Source organism: Eulemur rufifrons, chromosome 4 (genome assembly GCF_041146395.1).
Source record: "Eulemur rufifrons isolate Redbay chromosome 4, OSU_ERuf_1, whole genome shotgun sequence".
NCBI classification, from domain to species: Eukaryota; Metazoa; Chordata; class Mammalia; order Primates; family Lemuridae; genus Eulemur; species Eulemur rufifrons.
In genome coordinates, this window is record NC_090986.1 from 23,875,986 (window position 1) to 23,896,548 (window position 20,563).

The window sequence follows — 20,563 nt, forward strand, 5'->3', positions numbered from 1 at the left end:
ACATTTGTTACTATGTTCTGAGGAGAGACTGACTGAGAACTTTCATGTCCAAACACACACCTTTCAGTCAAAACCAGCTACACAATTAGTGAGCCCCAAAGCAAAATGACAAGGGATCCCTGGTAAAAAAAAAATTAAGAATTTCAAGATAGTGGGGCACCAGAACTTCAGCCCACACACGGGGTCTGTCTCAGTGGGAGACTCTGCCTTACTGCACAGGTTGCGCACTCATGAAGCTGACCCTCCTTTCCAGGAGAAAGGAACATTTGGGCCTGCCTGCAAAATACAGTATGAGCCCTCTCTAGCAAGGGACTTGATGACAAAAATCCAGAGATAAAGTAAAATAAAGAACTTAGAAATGAAGACCTCATACCGTGGTGAGTGTTGAATTAATCTATATATAAGACAAGTACTAAACAACTTGGGGAATTATGGTTATAGAATATAAATACTTGAAAGTAGGAAGAAGAATGAAATTGCTAATGCATTCATCTAGCCCTGCAGGTAGCTGATACTGTCTAAAATTATATTTCATATTTAGTGATATGTGATGACTCCACACCCTCAATGTTTTGTTCAGTATCTTCCCTTAATTTTAGAGGAATCTTTTTATTCACATCACATGAGTGATATGCTGACGTCATAACAAGATTTGAGAGAGGCACATCTCATACAAGTGTGAAAACCCAATCATCACGTGTGGATAAATTACATTTAATATGTTTTAATTAAAAAATATAATATAATCTTTATGAAAGTCCACATGTTAAATGATCATTCACAGATGAGAGCATTTGAGTGTTTTACTTTCATCTTTGCCATCTTTGCCTTTTCTGTATTAATTGAATTCTTTATAAGTGTCATGTGTAATTTTTATAAAAGCTAAGCTTATTCTTATTTAATTTAAAGAATTTAGTCAATATTATTTCACCAAAAGTTGCCAGTCCAGAGGGTTTTATTGGAGAGGTCTATAAACACTTCAAAGAGATGAGTTTCTGTATTTGATTTGTTTGAAAGAACAGAGAGCTAGAAAATTTCCAACTTGTTCTACAACGTATCACCGATACTAACATAACACTTTATTACCAAAAAATGAATATACCAAACTCTTTGACTGTAGATGTAACAATGATAAGTAAAATATTTCCAGCTATCCAGACCCTTTCTTATTCGGCCATGTGTGTTGGGGAATATGTATAACCAAGGAGCTATGTCACTTGAGAAGTTAGACATTAAGAGCCTAGCCTACTTTTGCAAGGAAGTGATGGAGATGTTTTCGTCCGCCACCCCTGACACCCTGAGAACCTCTGCTGGACTGAGGGAAGTGGAAGGCCACAGACACCAAAGTGGTCCCAGAGATGTGCAGGAGCTAGATAGGACTGCTTGGGTTCCCACTGTGGCGTCAGCCATCACAACACTTCTTCAGAGAGGGGGTGCTGCCCTGGGCTGCTGAAGTCCCGCAGGTGGGTGGTGGAAGCGGTCCATCCAGAGTTCAGGCAATGAGGAGCACATTGCCCGTAGACAGTTTTAGCAACAATAATAAAAACAGCTAAACGTTAATCTGCTTTATATTATCACCATGTGTCTGCAGTTCTAAAAAAACGTCAGTGATAAAATGCTCCTCTGTGAAAAAAAATCAGTTCCCTCTGGGTTTACATTTTTAACAAGATTTCCAAAATTGCATTTATTTATTTTAATTGACAAATGACAAGTTGTATATATTTATGGTGTACAATGTGATGTTTTGATACATATGCACACATTGTGGCATGATTGAATCAAGCTAGTGAACATATCCATCACCTCACATACTTTTCATTTTTGTAATGAGAACATTTCAATTCTACTCTCATTGCAATTTTCAATTATGCTATACATTATTACTAATTGTACTCACTATGCTGTATAATAGAGCTCCAGAACTCATTTCTCCTGTCTAACTAAACTCCTATGGCTTGGCCAGCATCTCCTCCTCCCTCCAGCCCCTGGTAACCACCATTTTATTATCAATCCTTTAATGACCACTGCGCTTTACATGGAATTTAAACAAGAGAGCTCTCAGTTATACAGCCAGCCCTCTACATGTGCAGAATTAGCTATATAGGATCTTTTCAAGAGTAATTTTTTAATGGTTTGAAAAAGTTTGACTTTGCTTCAGGAGCAGTTTGTGTCACCAACTTTAATGGTATTCCCCATTCTTGTGTTTCAGCAGTAAACTAGAAATAAGCAGTGATAGTACAATGATTAAAAAGACAAAGAAACAGAATATATCTTATTCTAATTCTTTCAATCCATGTGATCTCTTGGACTTTGTTTTTAATTATTGAATTATTCCCATTGGACTGTTTCTTTGAATTTAAAACTGCATGAAACAGAGAGGGCTCACTAAAGGGGTAATATTTTTGTTTGGTAGATGAATGTTTTAATTCATGTGTGAAATGTACTTCATGATTATTGCTAGAGATAATTTCATAGTACAGAGATGGGGTGGTAAAAAATTAGAAAAATAAAAGTCTCCATCCCAGGTACAGATGCATCCCTGATGCTGAGACTCCTGTTCTGGTGGGGGTATGAGGAGCAATCTCAGGAACGGCAGCCAGCGCGGGGCACGTGAGTCTTCCAGGCATTGGGCACATCTCCTGTTCTTCTTATCTAGGTGACAGAAGTCAGTACTGACCCCCAATCTATCACAAAAAGGGGATCTAAGGGGAGAAAGAGTGGACCTCTCTTGACTAGTTGGATGAAGGCGAGCATTCATGTTAATCTGGAAGGTACATGGAGATTTCTGCTTCTGGCACAATAAGATAACTGGAAGTGAACTTACCTTTTCACTGTAAACAAATAGAGCCAGATGAAATAAACAAGGCAATTGTGTCCGGGTACCGGGCAATAGGCCACTCGGAACTGTGATCTCTGAGATAAGGGGAAGAAATGAGATGAGTCACACTTTCTTCCCAGAGAGACTTTCTGAATAACATTGCAGAAGGGGACCTAGAGAAAAGAATGGTGGTCTCCCTGAGATGAGGCGACAGAGATGAGGGTGGGAAAGGTGAAGCGTCTGCAATTGTGGGGCAGAGTAACAGAGAGGAAAGAGCTGCCTGGAATAAGAGCTCCAGAAATATGTGCAGGGCTCCCTTTGAGGCTGAATATTACGTTTTGCATGTGCAGGAGACTATGAATCGGCCAAAGGACTGCCAGGGAGTTTTAAGATGAACAAGTCTCAAAGCTCACAGATGAGGGAACTTCAAGTTCCAACCACCCAGCGTGGAAAGCTTTTGCTGCACACCCAGGGCACTCAATAAAGACACAGGGGGTCTGGCTTTGGTGGTGGAACTATGCTAGTCCTAGAGTAAAGGCTATTTGAAACCTACTGAGTGAAACTTAAAAATAAGCCCCAAAATCATCAACTGGTCCACAGGTACCTTTTAAAACAAAGTCCAACATCCTTCACAGGAAGTTAACAGAACTTAGAACTCAACATTATAAAACACACTAAGTCCAGCATCCAATACAAAATACTTTCTAATTAAAAGCCTTCCCAGAGAAAAATATCAGGCCCAGATGACTTCACTGTTCAATTCTCTCAAATCATGAAAAAAAAAAAAAATTTATACCAATCCTTTACAAACTCTTCAGCAAAAAAAACCCAGATGTTATAGAAAAGTGAAACTGCAGACCAATATTCTTCATGAAAATAGACTCAAAATATTTAAACAAATATTAGAAAATCAAATCAATCAATATATTATATTGGCAGGATATACGTGTATATATTACATATACACATATAAATGTGTGTATATACATATGTATATATACATGTACACACCCCAGTGTTTATATCTTAAATCTTTATATATTAATTGAACTGTACCTTTAAGATTCATAAGAGGCTTACTTGTGTTTATTATAACTCATTTATAATTATGAAAATATGAATAGAACAAATTAATTGAAAAAATATTTGTAAATTTGATATCTGATGAAGGATTTGTGTCAAGAACATATAAAGAACTCATATAACTCAATATTAAAAAGACAAATAACCCAATTAAAGAATTGGTAGAAGATCTGAATAGCTATTTCTCCAAAGTAAATATACAAATGCCTAATAAGCACGTGAAAAGATGCTCAACATTGTTAGTCATTGAGGAAATACAAAATCAAAACCACATCGAGATATTACTTAATATTCACTATGCTGGATAAGACAAAAAATTCAGATAATAAATGTTGATAAGGATGTAGAGAAATTAGAAACGTTATACACTGCTTATGGGAATGTAAAATGGTGTAGACACTTTGTAAAACAGTCTGACAGTTCCCCAAAAGTTTAAACATAGAGTTATCATTTGACTCAGCAATTCCATTCCTAGATATATACCCAAGAGAAATGAAAACATATGTTCACACAAAATCTTGTACATGAATGTTCACAGTAGCATTATTCATAATAGCCAAGAAGTTAGAAACAACCAAAATGTTCAACTAATGAATAGATGGACAAAATGTGGTATACCCATCGAATGGAATATTATTTGACCATAAAAAGGACTGAAGTACCTCTACATGCTACAACATGAATGAATCTTGAAAACATTATGCTAAGTAAAAGTTGTCAGTCACAAAAGATTATATATTGTATGATTCCATGTATATGAAATGTCTAGAATAGGCAACTCTATAGAGACAAAAAGATTAGTGGTTGCCAAGGGTTGGGAGGATGGGAAGGTTGAAGGTTGTAGGTTTTTGGGGTGGTGATAAAAATATTTTAAAATTGATTGTGGTGATAGTTGCATATGTGAATATACTAAAAATATACTATGTGAATATACTAAAAACTCATTCACATTAATAAAGAAATCCTCAAATCAATGTTCTTTTATGTTCCTGGAGCAAATATGTATGTATAATTTTTTAATAGACTAAAAATATATATTAAATTCATGACAAAGGCTATCTTTGGGGCAGAAAGGAATAGAGAGCAAAAGGGACTTTAATTTTATTCCTAATGCTTTATTATGCTTTCTTTCTAAAAAAAGATTTGAATCAAATGTGTCAAAATGTTAACAGCTTTCAATACTGGGTGGTAGGTTCATAGATATTTGATAGGTTATTTGTACTTACCTATATTTTTAAATTTCTCAAGGAAAACAACATAAGAAGGTGACCGTACTTTTAGTAAATTATGCTGCACGTTACCCAGATATCTGCTCCAGTTATATTGAGAAACTGGAAGTGTGAAACTCCACCATCTGTTAAAGAAATCTTGACATCCATGGGTAGCACAGAAACATCAAAGACTGACGTTAAGACCACATGACAGAACAAATATACTTGACAACATTTAGATGACTTTATTAAGCAACAAATCCTGGAAACAAAAATCAGATTTCATCATAGAGTCAGAGAGGACCGTGTTGATCTTCAAGATTAAATTATCAGTGATACTGATTAAGTTTTCACATATGAATTTTTATTGATTTTTCTTCTGGGTGGGAATAAAGAGCTCTTTTAGCTGAATAAAACTTGTTAAAAGTGCAAGCTGTTCTGAGGAATCTTTATGTATATTCCAGGCTGTTATTATAGGATTAAAGTGTTAAGTGCGGGGAGGAGCACAACATTTGAAGAATATCAGCTTAAAAGGCCCTCCCTTACTAGAAATGAATTGTTATTCTGACTTATCTTTCGGGCAGACCAAATTCGTTAAAAAGCATGCACATGACTGTGAGGTTACTTCCTTGCTGAACTTTCGTGCAGAAGACATGCTGAGGACAAACTACAATGAAAATTTCCGAAAGTAGGTGCTTGCTGTGTAAGCACGTTCCTTGGTAAATAATGCCCCAGTCAATAAGTAATCATGCAATCATGTAGTCATTTTTTAAATTAAAAAAAATTATTGATGTATTTGTCCTTCAATTCCAGCCATTGGTTTAAGGCAGAGAAGTCTGTGAATTATAAGTCATGATATTGGTCTTGATAAGCTCATAGATATTATGACTTTCAGGTAAAATAGTTTCTGGCTTTACTTATTAATTCAGTTCAACCAACTTTTATTTAGTCTTTACTAAGTACCAGACACTTTGCGAGGCACTGAATATACCAAAATGGAAATTGCATTTCCTATGTTTTAGGTGGTTGTCAAACAGCAAGAAAAACAGACACGTAGATATATTTATAGTTTAGTGAGATGGTAAAAAATAATATAACTGTGAACAATTTGAAGCTCCACAAGGGCAGGACCACATTTCCTTTTTCACAGCTAAATCTCAGAACTTAGCCTCGTGCCTAAAGCATTGAATCTATTGACTGAAAATTTAGTTTGTTGTCTTAGTCTGTTTGGGCTGCTATAACAAATTACAATAAACTGCATGGCTTGTAAACAACAGAAGCTTATTTCTTACACTGCTAGAGGTGGGGAAGTCCAAGATTTGGTGCCTGGCGAGGGCCGGCTCTCTGCTTCAAAGACAACGCCTCCTTAGTGCAGCCTCATTTGGTGAAAAGGGTGAACAAGCTCCCTCTGGCATCTTTTATAAGAGAGAGCACTAATCCCAATCACGAGGGAAGATTCCTCATGACCTAACCACCTCCCAAAGGCCCACCGCTTAGCACCATCACATTAGAGATTGAGTTTCAACATACGAATTCTGGGCAGACAAAAACATTCAGACCACAATCTTTGCCAATGAACAAAAAGTACTTCCGAAGAGAAAGTGATTATGATGGAAGTCTTTTTTTTTTTTTTTTTTTTTTGGTCAGACGTTATGAATAATTGGTTAATCAAAAAGTTTAGTTGAAGTGGGTAGTCAAAGAAAAGAATACATACAAACCTTAAGCATTTTTTTAAAAATATAAACTTTTAAAAATATTTCTGTCAATCCTTGGCGAAAGAGCCAAACCTGTTTGTGTGTCTCAGCCCAGAGATTGGAAATCTGAAGACTCTTTCTCGTGTAAACCATGTTTATAATGAATCTTCTATGATTTTCAGTTTCAATGTACATATAGAGCAGTGAACCCAAAAGACTCCTATGAATTGTTGTTTACTATAGTCACCCAACAGTGCTATTGAACACTAGAACTAGAATTTTGAATGTTCTTAACACCAAAGAAATGATACATGTTTTAGGTGATGAATTTGCTAATTACCCTGATTTGATTATCATACATCATATACATGTATTGAAATATCACATCATACCCATACATATGTACAGTTATTATGTGTCAATATTAAAAGACTCAATAGAGCCCCAGAGTTTCCCATCCTTCTAGATTTTTGATTGTTTTTGTAAAAATTTTACACTCAGTTTGCCTATTTAGTTTTTGCACATTTTTTCTGCTTTTGAAGACTTAACGTTGAGTTTTCTCAAAAGAGCATTCAAATTAGCTTTCAGAGAAATGTATCTTTTGCCCATGCACATTTTCTTGGTTTGTGTAAGCTTTAGTTAAATTGTATGATTACAAAAACCCAACACTGGTATAAGTACTTTAGAGTGACTCTTAAAAAGCACATGTTGATGGGAAAGCCAGCCGTAGTGCTAAAGAACATTCTAGAAGCCTGCACTGGGTTTGTGTGGTCATTTTACAGAGCGAGAGAGATGGTTGGTTAATACAGAGAGTCTGGGAGTGGAGATTGTGAACAAGACTATCTAATATTAGAAGAGTTGATTCGAAGCCAAGTTTAAAAGATGGTTCAGATTTGCTAGGTAGACTAGAATGAAAACTCCCAGATGACGGAATAGCTCATACAAAGATAGAAAGGTTTTAAGTAGAATTCTGCATAGGAGAAAACTGGCTTATTGTGATGTACCCTTATAAGGGTTCTTTTGAATAAGTGATTGCTTTACCCAAGAGAGCTATAACCAGGATCATCAACCCAGTCATTATTAAGGCATTTAACTGAGATAATCGATACAGTTGCTGTTTGCATTAATCTATTATGGAACATACCCTCTCTCCAGAGTTCCCATTTGATTTTGCATTGGGATGAAAGGAAGGAAAGAGGAAAAGAAGGGGGAAGGGAGGGACGGAGAATACATGAGTTGATTCAAAGCAAAAACTTTCTGTAAGAATGATCCTGGCTTACTGGATACCATGCCACTGGTAAGCTTATCTAGGGCTCTTCCATTTCCTTAAACTTAAAAGACAAAACAATGTTAGAAATTATTTTGCTTGTTCACGTATATATTCATCACACACACACACACACACACACAGATTCAATCCCTTTTTAAAGATATAATTTTATTTTAAAATATGAACATAAGGTCAATCATAAAATCATAATTTCAACATTATTATATTGTAAAAAGTATGAATTATTATAGTCCAATAATATACATCTATTTCCAGGAAGAGCCTTTCCTGAGAAAATGATATTTCATAGAGGGCTCACAGGATTTATAGAATTATTATCAAGTTATTAATATTGTATAAAAGAGTGAAGATTGTCACTTTTTCAAGTGTTTTTTTCTTTACGAGGTTATAATTTTGTATTTCAAAGGAGGAAAGTACATGAGGTGACTGAAAACATTGTACAGATTGCTAAATTTTTAACATTTTTTCCAGTAAATTGTTCTCTTAAGATGTTTAAATTCTCCTGTCAGAAACCTTTCTAATGTTCCAAAGCACCTAGTTTTTGTAGTGAGTTTTAGCAGGCCTGCTTCAGACTGTAGGAAAATATTTGCTAAAAAACCATGGAAACAAACAGCTAGAAAGCCAGATCATGGAAACAAATCTTCATTCAACAGTTGTTTTTGCTTTTAGAATTCCCTTTTAGCAACTAGAAAGATCTGTTTTAATGCTTTCCTCAATTATTTATAGATAAAAATTTTAGTTTAATTTGTATCAAAGTAAAACATGTTCATGCTCTTTAAAGTTAAAATTTCCTATCAGATTTATAAGGAAAAACAGAGATCCTCTTTCCTGTCCATTTTTACCCCTTGCTTTAAAATCTTTCAGCTTTTGTCAGGAATTTCCCTGATGTTTTTTTACAAAGTTTCATAATGCTATCTCTTTGTTTTTAAATTTTAGATATCTATGGATTCTTACTATAATAGATGAGAATTTAGTTTTCTACAACCTTTCCTCCTGTTTTCCCAAACTACCTATATCACAGTTATTTATTAGGTCAATGTTTATGGTTTCTATTATTATGTCTTATAAGTATCAGTCACAAATGAGCCACATTGTGCAATGATTATAATACTTTGCACACCTTTTGGTTTTCCTGTAATTAAAAAGTGTCTTATTTTATTTTATTTTTTGTTTGCTAAATTGACTGTGTGTGTGCTATTAATATAATAGATTTTTCTCTAAACTCTCCACAAGAACAGGAAAGCTCCTCTGGCCAAATACCATTTCTTTTCTCTTTGGAGACAGCCTTCTTGGAGTCTTTTCTTTTTCTGTTCCCCATATGGAAGAACTGCTCTTTATCTGCTGAGTGGCTCTCATCTGGGGCCTTTTCTTCATTACTGTCTTGGTGAATTGCTTTTGTCTCTCCATGTCTGTGTCAAACACTCTGTTACTTGGATCCCGTGGTTTCTTTCTCCACACACTCTCTTGCTTTGGTGGAGAATATTCTTTCTCTCCCTGGAGTTTCCCAAGAAAGATGCATAAGAAGTAAAAATTACAAGAGCGTGACTATATAAAAAAATAATTTTGTTTTAACATTACTCTTTTTTCCGGGTTAGTTGAGTATGGAATTCTATGATAGAAACCATTTGCTCCAGAAGTCAAAGACAAGACCTCATTACATTTCAGCCTTAGTGTTGTCGTAAAAGGGTCTAATACCGTTATGATTCTCGATGTTTTATGTGTGTCTAATTTTGTTTTTTTCTCTCTGTTAACCTTTAGGGTTTTTTTTTTTTTTTTTTTAAGAGACTACATTTGGTGTTCTGAAATTTCCAGGGATATGCCGTGGTAAGGTTTCGTTTTCTTCATTGTTTTGGGTACTCAATGACCTTTTTCAATCTGCAGCCCTCTGCCCTTGAGTTCTGAAATTTCTTTTTAATAATTCTACCTTCTATTTTCTCCTTTCCCTCTGTAATTCTTGATAGTCAGATATTGAATTATCAGTTAGGAATGCATTCAGATCACCCACTCACATAACAACAAGTGTCGACAGAGGCAATTGGTGACATGAATTCAGAGGCTCAACAGTGACCTGGGCTGTAAATTTGAAAGATTCTTAGACTTTCTTTATCTGTATCAACTTTATCGATAAAAGATGATTGCTGGCTTCATGTCTGCTTTCAAGCTAGAAAAAGTGGACAGAAAATGGACCAGGGGCTATGCTGGACAATTCTGTCCTCTTTAATCTATTAATGAAAAGCAAAATATTGCTAGGTGGCCCCATGTGGCAGACCTCCATAATAGTGCCATCGGGCCTCCCCTAGCCCAATCACTGGAGAAACAGTGAAATTATAACACCATTATGGATTAAAACCAATTGCAATTCCTCCTTTGGAGCTAGGATTGGAATCTGTGTGCACGAGTGGGGCTTGGCAGTGGTAGACTCCACTGCAGTGTGAAGACACGGCCATTTTGTTAGGGGACTCCCAGCAGTACCTGCACATCTTTTCTTTGAGGGTTACTTGTTTCATCAATACTGAAGCATATGGGCCATTCCAGGAATCTCAAGAGAAAGGTGACAGAAGGACGAGAAGAATGTGATAAAGCTGGGGAGGAAGGAAGGCAAGATCACGTAGGACCTTGTGCTGGGAGATTACAGAAATCCAAAAATGTGCGGTGCATGATCCCTGTCCTAACTTTACTCTTTTCTTCCAGGTTGGCTGAGTATGGAAGGTCACAAATTATATGGAAGAATCATTATGAACGGAAAAATTCTTGATAAACTGTAGTGCTAAAAAGCTAGAGTCCATGCTCTTAACTATATCATTTATTTTCCTTTAATAGTGCTCAAAGAAAAAGAAATGTTCTCAGACCACATAGTCACCAAAATATGGCCACTGTTGTCAAAGGCCACCTGGAGGTGATTAAGTATCCTTCTATAATCCATGGCACTAGACCCAAATGATGTGCAAGTCTTCAAGCCAATTCCCAGTGCCCAGTACTTGGCCCTAACACTTGTGAGGTTTAATTCCAAGGTTTAAGGGAATTGTTTTATCACAGCTCTCTTTTTATCTCCTACGAGAAATGACCCGTCCTTGACTGTGTACGGGGTTCTCCATTCCAAATACATCTGAGGAACAACAGAGCTGCTGCATCAGCCCTGGAGGGCCTGCCGCCAGACTCCTTTTCACATGGCAGAAAAATAAAATAGCTTTTTTAGCTCACAATTACTTTTGTTTTCTATCACACCCTACTTAATCTAATTCTGTGTGATGCAATATGCAAGTACAGGATCTCCTTAGCTCATGAATACTGAGAATATTATATTTTAATATATACGAGCCAATTACTTAACATTTTTTGAAAATATAAGATTAGAAACAGGGAAAATTTTCCTTGGGATCAAATCATTTGTTTAGCAATACAATTTCATATTTAAGTAAACATTGAGAGCTTCCATTTCATGATATGATAAAACTTAGTGAGATCTATGCACTGCCTTAATAATTAAAGGATTCACAAATAGATTTTAAAAATAAAATAAATAAATATTCTGTATACCAGAATTTAAGCTTTACTAAGGCAAGAATTTCCTCCTGTTTTATTTAATAATGTCTCTCAAGAACCTATCATACAGTGAGAGCTCAGTAAACATTTGCTGAATAAATGAGTGAGCATTTTTGGTAATGTCAAATTATTGCCAGGTCAAGCAGGAGTCAGGCTTTATGGCTATATTAATATAGATTTGGTTATTAAATATCTACATTTATATAGATGGATACACAATGAACATATATGTATAATATATGATTATGTATAATATATTATTATTTTTAGTTAACATTTAATATAGATCTCAAAGTTCCATATAATTTTAAGGTGAAATTCATCACGAGGATTTTTTTTTTTTGGTGGAAAAAAACAGTTCAAGCAGAGGCTAGAGGAATAACAATACTTGCTTGACTCAGTAATTTGGAATCTTGTAGGTCCTAATGAGTGCCTGGAATTTACATTCTAGGTAATGGGGTGGGGTTGCACTGAGAGCCTAAACTAGGGTAGAAACATGACCAGATTTGCACTTGAGAGAGATGAGGTTGATGGTCATGTTGGGGTGGATTCAAAGGAGGCCAGGGGACCAGTAGAGACCTACTCTATGGAAGTTACTATAAGGACAAGAGACAGGCTTAAGAAATATTTGGAAGATAACCCACAAGATTTAGTGCTTGATTGTAGGGTCAGGGTGAAGGATAGGAAGGTGTCAAGGTCCCTGGACAAGTGCATGCCTTATAGGACACTCACTGAGGCAGGAGATATAGGAAGAGGTTGAGGGTGGGGATATATGTTGAGTTTGAGATGCCCATGTGACATGCAGTTGGAAATCTCGAGCAGAATGTTACAGAAATTTAGCGTTTGCTGTAGAAATTTACCTATAAACACATGGATAAAATTGCCATGTACATGCATGTGCACATACACACACATCTTTATCCATAGCTTCATGTAACTCTATATCTATATGTGAGGATGTAGTTTATCTTATATATCTATATATAGGCAAATGTATCTGTAAGAATTGTTGATATAATCTTATATGAGAATTGAGTCCATGTTCAAATATTGACTTCACATACATGAAACCAGAAATATCTGATATCCATGTATATAAAACTACAGATATATAGTTATTTCTATTTCATATATATGAAGATAGATGTGAAATATATAACATATACATATATCTATTCTAAAAGTTTATAATAGATGTTTGTTAATATATGGTTAACTCTGGGAAGCTACAGAAGTAAAAAAAAAATGGTTACATCATATTATAAAACTCTTCAATTCAATATTCTACAAAACTCTTAGATTAAACACAAATATAAAAAATGAGAAATTCATGCAAAATAAAGAAGGAAAGAAGGAAGGAAGACTGTAAAACCGTCTGATACAATGACTCAGTTGGATACTACAAGAATCCCCACCAGGTTCACCAGGGCTTCCTCCACCACAGGGCGACCCCAGGATTCTACAATCTGGACCTGGGGTAAAACCAGGAAGCAAATTTTGGTTGCCATATTGTCCGAATTATTTTAAAAAGCAAGTGATTTTCATAAATATATGCTTTCTTTGAGAAGCACATTTTCTGCACTGGATATAGGGTCGAAGTTACCATTAAGCTCTAAGGGAAAATGTGTGGAAAGCTCTTACGGGGGTGGAAATAGAGTCGCCTTGATTTAAAACTTGCATTTTTTTGAGTTTTGTACTTGTCACCAGCATGAGCCAAGGGAAGATTATGTTGTATCCCCATCTTGTGGCTGTGCTATGTAACATGAGGCATAAAGTACTACAATCCACATTGGAAATACATATCTTTTGTCGTAACCTCACATTTATTATCCAAATTATTCCCCTTTCATCGGATCCTTCAACTGACATTCACTATACTACACACACACACAAATAACCTTAATAATTTTCTTTTTTTTTTTTTTTTTTTTTTTTTGAGACAGAGTGTCGCTTTGTTGCCCAGGCTAGAGTGAGTGCCATGGCATCAGCCTCGCTCACAGCAACCTCAAACTCCTGGGCTTAAGCGATCCTACTGCCTCAGCCTCCCGGGTAGCTGGGACTACAGGCATGCGCCACCAAGCCCGGCTAATTTTTTTTCTATATATATTTTAGTTGGCCAGATAATTTCTTTCTATTTTTAGTAGAGACAGGGTCTCGCTCTTGCTCAGGCTGGTCTCGAACTCCTGACCTTGAGCGATCCACCCGCCTCGGCCTCCCAGAGTGCTAGGATTACAGGCGTGAGCCACCGCGCCCGGCCAACCTTAATAATTTTCAATGATGTTATATCAATGTTTGCTTTAACCATATTGCAATTTTGAAAACAAAATTCAAAAGGCTACCTTAAGTAACACTTCTCCACAAAGTTTTTTTTTTCCATTCACCACCCCCAGCCCAACAAGATATCTCCCTGTTTTATTTTTTAATGATACATAATAATTGTACATATTCATGGGTTACATGTTACATCTTGAAATTAAAACAAAACATACAATGATCAAATCAGGGTAACTGGGACAAGATTCACCTGAAACATTCATATCTCCCTGTTTTGAAAGCTTAGAATTTAACCAGTTGAGTTTTAGAGCATTTGAACTATTTGCCTTCTCAAAGACTGACCCTTTGACTTACATGAAATTTCTATATGTATAGCCATGCCCGTGACTAAATAAAATGTAAAATTTGAGCTCTTTAAACTCAACTGGTTAAATTCTAAGCTTTTAAAACAGGGAGTTATTTTGTTGGGTGAGGGTGGTGAATGGGAAAAAAAAAAAAAAACTTTTGTGGAGAAGAGGTGTTCCTTAAGGTAACTTTTGAATTTTGTTTTCAAAATTGCAATCTGGTTAAAGCATACATTTTAGCCCACTGAAAATTGAAACATTTCCCTACCTCCATGCATATCGGGCAGCCCTCAATCCTCCTTTCTCCTGAGCCTCACTCATCAGGGACTCCACCCCAGGGTGGTGATGGACACACCACTGAGGTCAGGCACCATATAGTAGATGAGTCATAAAGTCTGTGGTCATGTGTCTGCTGATCAATATATTAAATTAAGATAAATGTAGAATGAACCACGTTACTCTCAGAGAGACATCAGATTTTGAGATGTAAATCATTCATGATACCAGAAAATGAACATATATTTTGCTTAGAGTCATTGATGGCACCTCTGAGATCAGCAGGGGGATGACACCTGTCGCTAATTAAACCAGAATGTTAAGACAATGATCATCAGTGAGTGGCACGTCTTGGGTTATGTATCTGGGGGGTGGCAAAGCAATAACCAACACATTTTATTTAAAAAAGAAAAAAAATTATTATTTTGTCATACAGACCTTAGAAGATAAAGCTTCAAGCAAACTCTTCCCAGATGGCATTAATAGTTATGAATCTCTAGGAGGGAAGATGCTGAGATTTTCATGTTTGTCAAAATGAGCCAAGGATCAAAACTATCATGAAATACGGATCTATAAAATGGGGCGCCTCATGCCTATTTCATACTCCCTGATTTAAAATCTTCATTTGCATGACTACATATTAGAAACTAGATTGATGACAGGTCAGAGAGAATATTTGAACCATAAAAATGATCCCTTATTCATATTTCCAAACTGGATAAGAAATCACTTAGTGTTTTACAGTTTCCTCTGTGTTATGACTTGTGTTATTATTTTCAGTCTTAAAACTCCTTTATTATAATAGTTTCATGGGATAGACTAATATCTTCCTAAAGGCCAAGGCTGTTATAAAAAGTATTTTTAAAAAATTTCCACTTTATTCACCATAAAGGTAACAAATATTTAGTATAAACAAATAAATTAAAACATTGATAAAGAGGAAAGAGAAAGTATTATTCACGTAGCGTGAAGATTAGAGATGGGATAGGGGCATGGCTTGGTGATTAACACACGATCCGACAGGGCCATTTGTAGTCCGTTGTGTCGTCAAAAGCCGGTGTCAAAATATTCAGCAACTGCGGGAATGATTAGGTCTGCCACTAGGGGGCAGGCAAGCCTAATTTTGTGATACGCCTCTGGCAATGAGATATTGAGGCTTCAAGGGTTTTTTTTGCAGACCTGACAAGAAAGTAAAACAAAAGAAACAGCAAAATACAAAAACACTCCCCCACCTGACAGTTTCTTAAAACAGAAAAGAGAGAAATAAAGGGAAACTGGGGCTGCGTAGTTTTGCTCAATTCTATTAAAAACACCGTACAGCTATATATTTTTATGTGCATGCAAGTGAGCAAAACACACTAGTAACATATTGCTTGTGGCTAGAAATCCCAGTACGAGTTGAGAGAGTGGAAGTGCTTGCTAAGGGTCTCCCAGAGACCAAGTGATCAAGACAGTGGAGAGTCAGGGCGGAAAGACACTCCGTCCCTCTCTCACCCACAACTGTGGACAGGCTTCTAAAGACTGGGATTTTCCATTTCTGTATATATCCATAGGTATAATGCTTATTTAAATTACATAAATAAATATTTTTCCTTATATCATTCAAAAATTATTTTTTGAGCATCTACTTTTATGTGCCCTCCCAAAAAGATATTGTTTGTTAATAGACTAGACAAGGTTTCTGTCCTTGTGGGCTTAAAAAGCTAAAAGAGGAGAAAGGGATTTTTTAAAATTACATATATACACATGTATATTTGTATTTATATGAATATACATAATTAGTATTAGCACTGTGAAGGAAACGAACAAGATGCAGTGGTAAAGAATAATTGGAGGAAAGAACCTTAGACAGGGTGGCCAGGGAAGGACACTTGTGGGAGCTTATATTTATTCCTAGCCTGAGGGAAAAGGCACAAACAACGCAAAGGACATGCCAGTCAGGGGCACGACATCATGCATGTCTGAGGTCCGTGTGGCTAGAGGACTATCTCAGGGGAGAGTGGCCAAATGAGGTGTAGTCAAAGATCATGTCTTTTAAGACCTTGTAATCCAGTGTGACTAACAGATGGTGAAATGTGCAGATATTCCCTTTTCCTGCTGTATGGATACTTTTGTAAATGGTAGTCAGCTCCTTTGGGAAAGGACAGGGTGACACTGACATGGTGGACAGGAAGCATCATCATGGCCCCTGTTGGTGTGAGGACATGCGGGTCCAGAGCCTGCTCTCAGTGGGTCCACAGATTGCACGGTGGTGATTCCCTCTGTCCTCAGATATATAATTGGAATGGACATAGGCGGGTGAAAGGAAAAAGTATGGGAAAAGCTGTACTATGCCATTGCTAAGAATAAGAAAGCTGGTGTGACTGTTAATGCCAGACAAGGTAGTCTCCAAAACAAAGAGTACTGCGGGAGAAACACAGAAACATGTCATAATGATAAAAGAGTCATTTCATCAGGAGAACATCACAAACAGAAATGTACATGCCTCAGTAACAGAGCTTCAAAATACATGAAGCAAAACTTGAAAGAACTAAAAGAATAGGCAATATATAATAAAAATTTAAACTTAACATCAATTTCTCAGAAATTGCAAGAACCCCCCAAAAATCAGGATGGATATTGAAAATTTTAACAACATTACCAACCTTGTCTTACACTCACAGTGACAGAACATTGAATCTTTTCAAGAGAACATAATTTTTCAATATGTTTCAAGAGAATATAATTTTTACCAAAATAGACCATATGCTGGTCCATTACAAATGTTTTAATAAGTTTCAAAAGATTTCAGAGTATGTTCTCTGACCACAATGCAACTAAATTAAAATTTAATAATAATAATACATGTAGAAAAGCCCCAAATATTTGAAATCCATTGGTCAAAGAAGGAATCACAAGAGACATTGGAAAATATTTTAAACTGAAAAATAATAAAAGGACAGTATATCAAAATTGAGGGAGACAGCTAAAGTAGTGCTAAGTGGGAAATATATTAGAAAAAGACATAAATTTAAAATCAGTGATTTAAATCCACCTCACAAAGCTAGAGACAGAAGAGCATATTAAACCTAACGTGTTAGAAATGAAATAATAAATTTAAGAGCAGGAACCATTAAAAAGGGAAAAAAGATGACAATCAAGAAGATTTAAGGCAAAAAAATAATTCTTCAAAAAGATTGATAAAATTGATAAATAGTACCAATCAAGAGAAAAGACAGAAAATAAAAATTACAAATACCAAGAATGAAAGAGCATATCACTACAGTAATTAAAAGGAAAATAAGGGAATAGTAAGAATAACTTTATGTCAATAAATTTAAATACTCACATGAAAAATAAAACGTGATTTAAACAAATAGAAAATTTTATTAAGGAGATTGAATTTGCTATCAAAATCCCACAAAAAACTTGAGATCCAGACAGTTTCACTGGAAAATTCTATCAAACATTTAAAGAAGAACTAATGTCAACCTTACACAAATTCTTTCAGAAAGTAGAAGAGGAAGAAGGAACACTTCCAACTCATTTTTAGGAGGCCAGCATCATCCAGATATCAAAATCTAAAAAAAAAAAAATACGATAAAATTACAGATCAATATTACTCAAGAACACACAAGTGAAAATCCTTAACAAAATATTAGCAAACTGAATCAAGCAATCTAGAAGAAGGAATAGTACATCCATGGCATCCATCCCAGGAATGAAAGGTTATATCATAATAACCTTTGAAGTTCAATGCTGTTCACCACATTAACAGAATAAAGGTGAAAAAGGATATGATTCTATCTCCAATAGATGCAGAAAAGGCATTTGACAAACTCCAGCACCCATTTGTGATTAGAACTCCTACAAATGGGGCACAGAAGAACAACCCCATGTCCATTTTAGGCTTCCACTGAGACAGACGGCTGAGAGCATCCATGCCTCCCACAGGCTTCATCTCTTTAACAAGCCCTGATGTGACTGAATGCTCTGACCTTCTGATACTTCTGAGGCAATAGCAAAAGGCTGTCTAGCCACACTCTTGGCTTCCTCTCCAGAGCACACTCTCTGATGGTGAATCTCCTAATTTTAGCATCTTTTGCAATCTGCATACACTGAGAATTTTTCAAATCATCGAGTGTTGATTTTATTTTGCTTACTAGTTTTTCCCTTAATTTAGCTCTTTCCTTTTGCGTTTTACTGTAAGCGGGAAGAAGAAACCAGGTCATACCTTGAGCACTTTGCTGGGACATCCTTCAGCTAAATATGCAAGTTCAACTCTTTTAAGTTCTGCTTTTCACATAAATAAAGGACACAATTCCACTAAGCTTTCCGCCACTGTGTAGCAAGGATCCCTTCCTCCAATTTCCAGTAACGCAATCTTCCTTTCCTTCTGAATCCTCACTCACTAGTGGTGCCTTCAAAGGCCTGTTTGTGATGATGCAGGTATTTTCTAAGGCAGTGGAGGACTGCGCCTTACTTCCTCCGAACCCTCTCCAGCAGTCTTTAACATCATTGTTCAAGGAAATCTAGGCTTTTTCTTTTTAACCATGCTCTGCAAAATTCTCCTGTTCTTGCTCATTTCCCAATTCTAAAGGCACTTCTACATTTTTGGTGTTTGTTTTAGCAGCATTCCACTTCAAAGTACCAAAATCTGTATCAGCTTTCTATTGCTTCTGTAATAAATTACCACAAACTTACTAGCCTAAAACAACATAAATTTATTACCACACAATTCTGGAAAGGAGAAGTGTGAAATAAATTTCACGGGGCTAAAATCAAGGAGTCAGGAAGACTGCCTTCTTCTTGGAGGCTCTAGGAGAGAATCTATTTTCTTGCTTTTTTCCAGCTTTTAGACATTGCCTGAATTCCTGGACTCATGGCCCACACCACCTTGACTTCTGCTTCTGTTACTACTGTACCTGCTTCTTCCACTCTGACCCCACTGTCTCCCTCCATAAGGATCCTTATGATTTTATTGGACCCACCCAACTCATCCATCTCTCCATCCTAAATCTTATCTTCAAAGTTTCTCTTTAACACATTCATAGGTTTCCAGGATTAGGACAGGGTCTTTGAGGGGCTATTATTCTATCTAGTATAAATGGTTTTATCAAGAGTTATATTTTACCTGCTGTAACTATTTCTATATTGGCTTGCTTTGATTAATTTTCTTATATATTCTTTTATCCATTTATTTTTAACTTTCCTATGTCATTTTGTTTCAAATGTGTCTTTTGCATACAAATCTTTTTTAATATTATTATTCTTTTAGAAAATTCCTTTGAAATTTCTTCCTTTGAAGAGATAAATGTCTGTCATATATTTTTCCAGATTTATTAATTTTTTACCATCATCATAGGTAGATGTCCTTTTTCCTTTAGACAAAATTTCTTTACTATAATATTGATTTTCCTAGGAGATTTTCTTCTCTTATAGGGCTCATGGAAAAGTTCAAAGTAGAGAAAATTATGCTCTGTGAATTTTTTACCCATCTTTTCAAAAAAGCCCAAGTGTTTGACAGTGACCTGGAAATCTGACTCATCTTCCAGACGTCTGACTGTGCTTTTCTTCTGGTATTAGATATGTCTTCGTTACTTTAGTTTAGATGTCTTAAATTGAAAATCCATAAAGATTGTAAAAACCATGTACCTACTGGAACAACGGGTAAAATACTCGAATAAGACAAATCTCTAATAGTTGAAAGCAATATAGCAAGTCATTTATATTAATGATTTGGCACTTATATGTAATACATTATTATAGCATTAGCTATGCTTGGCTGTTAGAATATCAGCCTTAGACAAGAGGATGTCTCTTCTTTAGAAGTTTCTCTTCTCTGTTCCATAGCAGAACCCACATCACCAGTACTGCTGCAGTTAGGAGAAGATTCATGTTCAACCCCAGGTTAGATTAGTTTTCATACAGCTTAAACTCTCTGTTTCTTACCTCTGTTAAGAATCTCTGAATTCAGTAACACATGTACCTAAACTTCCACCTGGAAAGCAAACAACTTAATTTCTACAACATACAAAAACTTTGCTCCT

At 35.9% G+C, this 20,563-nt stretch overlaps 1 non-coding gene across 1 annotated transcript; it reads right to left on the reverse strand.

The window, feature by feature from the left end:
- Nucleotides 1-616: 616 nt before the first annotated feature.
- On the reverse strand, nucleotides 617-724 carry LOC138383126 (small nucleolar RNA U13). Its single transcript, XR_011233567.1, has one exon. It is a non-coding gene; the product is annotated as a small nucleolar RNA U13 (small nucleolar RNA).
- Between the last annotated feature and the right edge of the window lie 19,839 nt (nucleotides 725-20,563).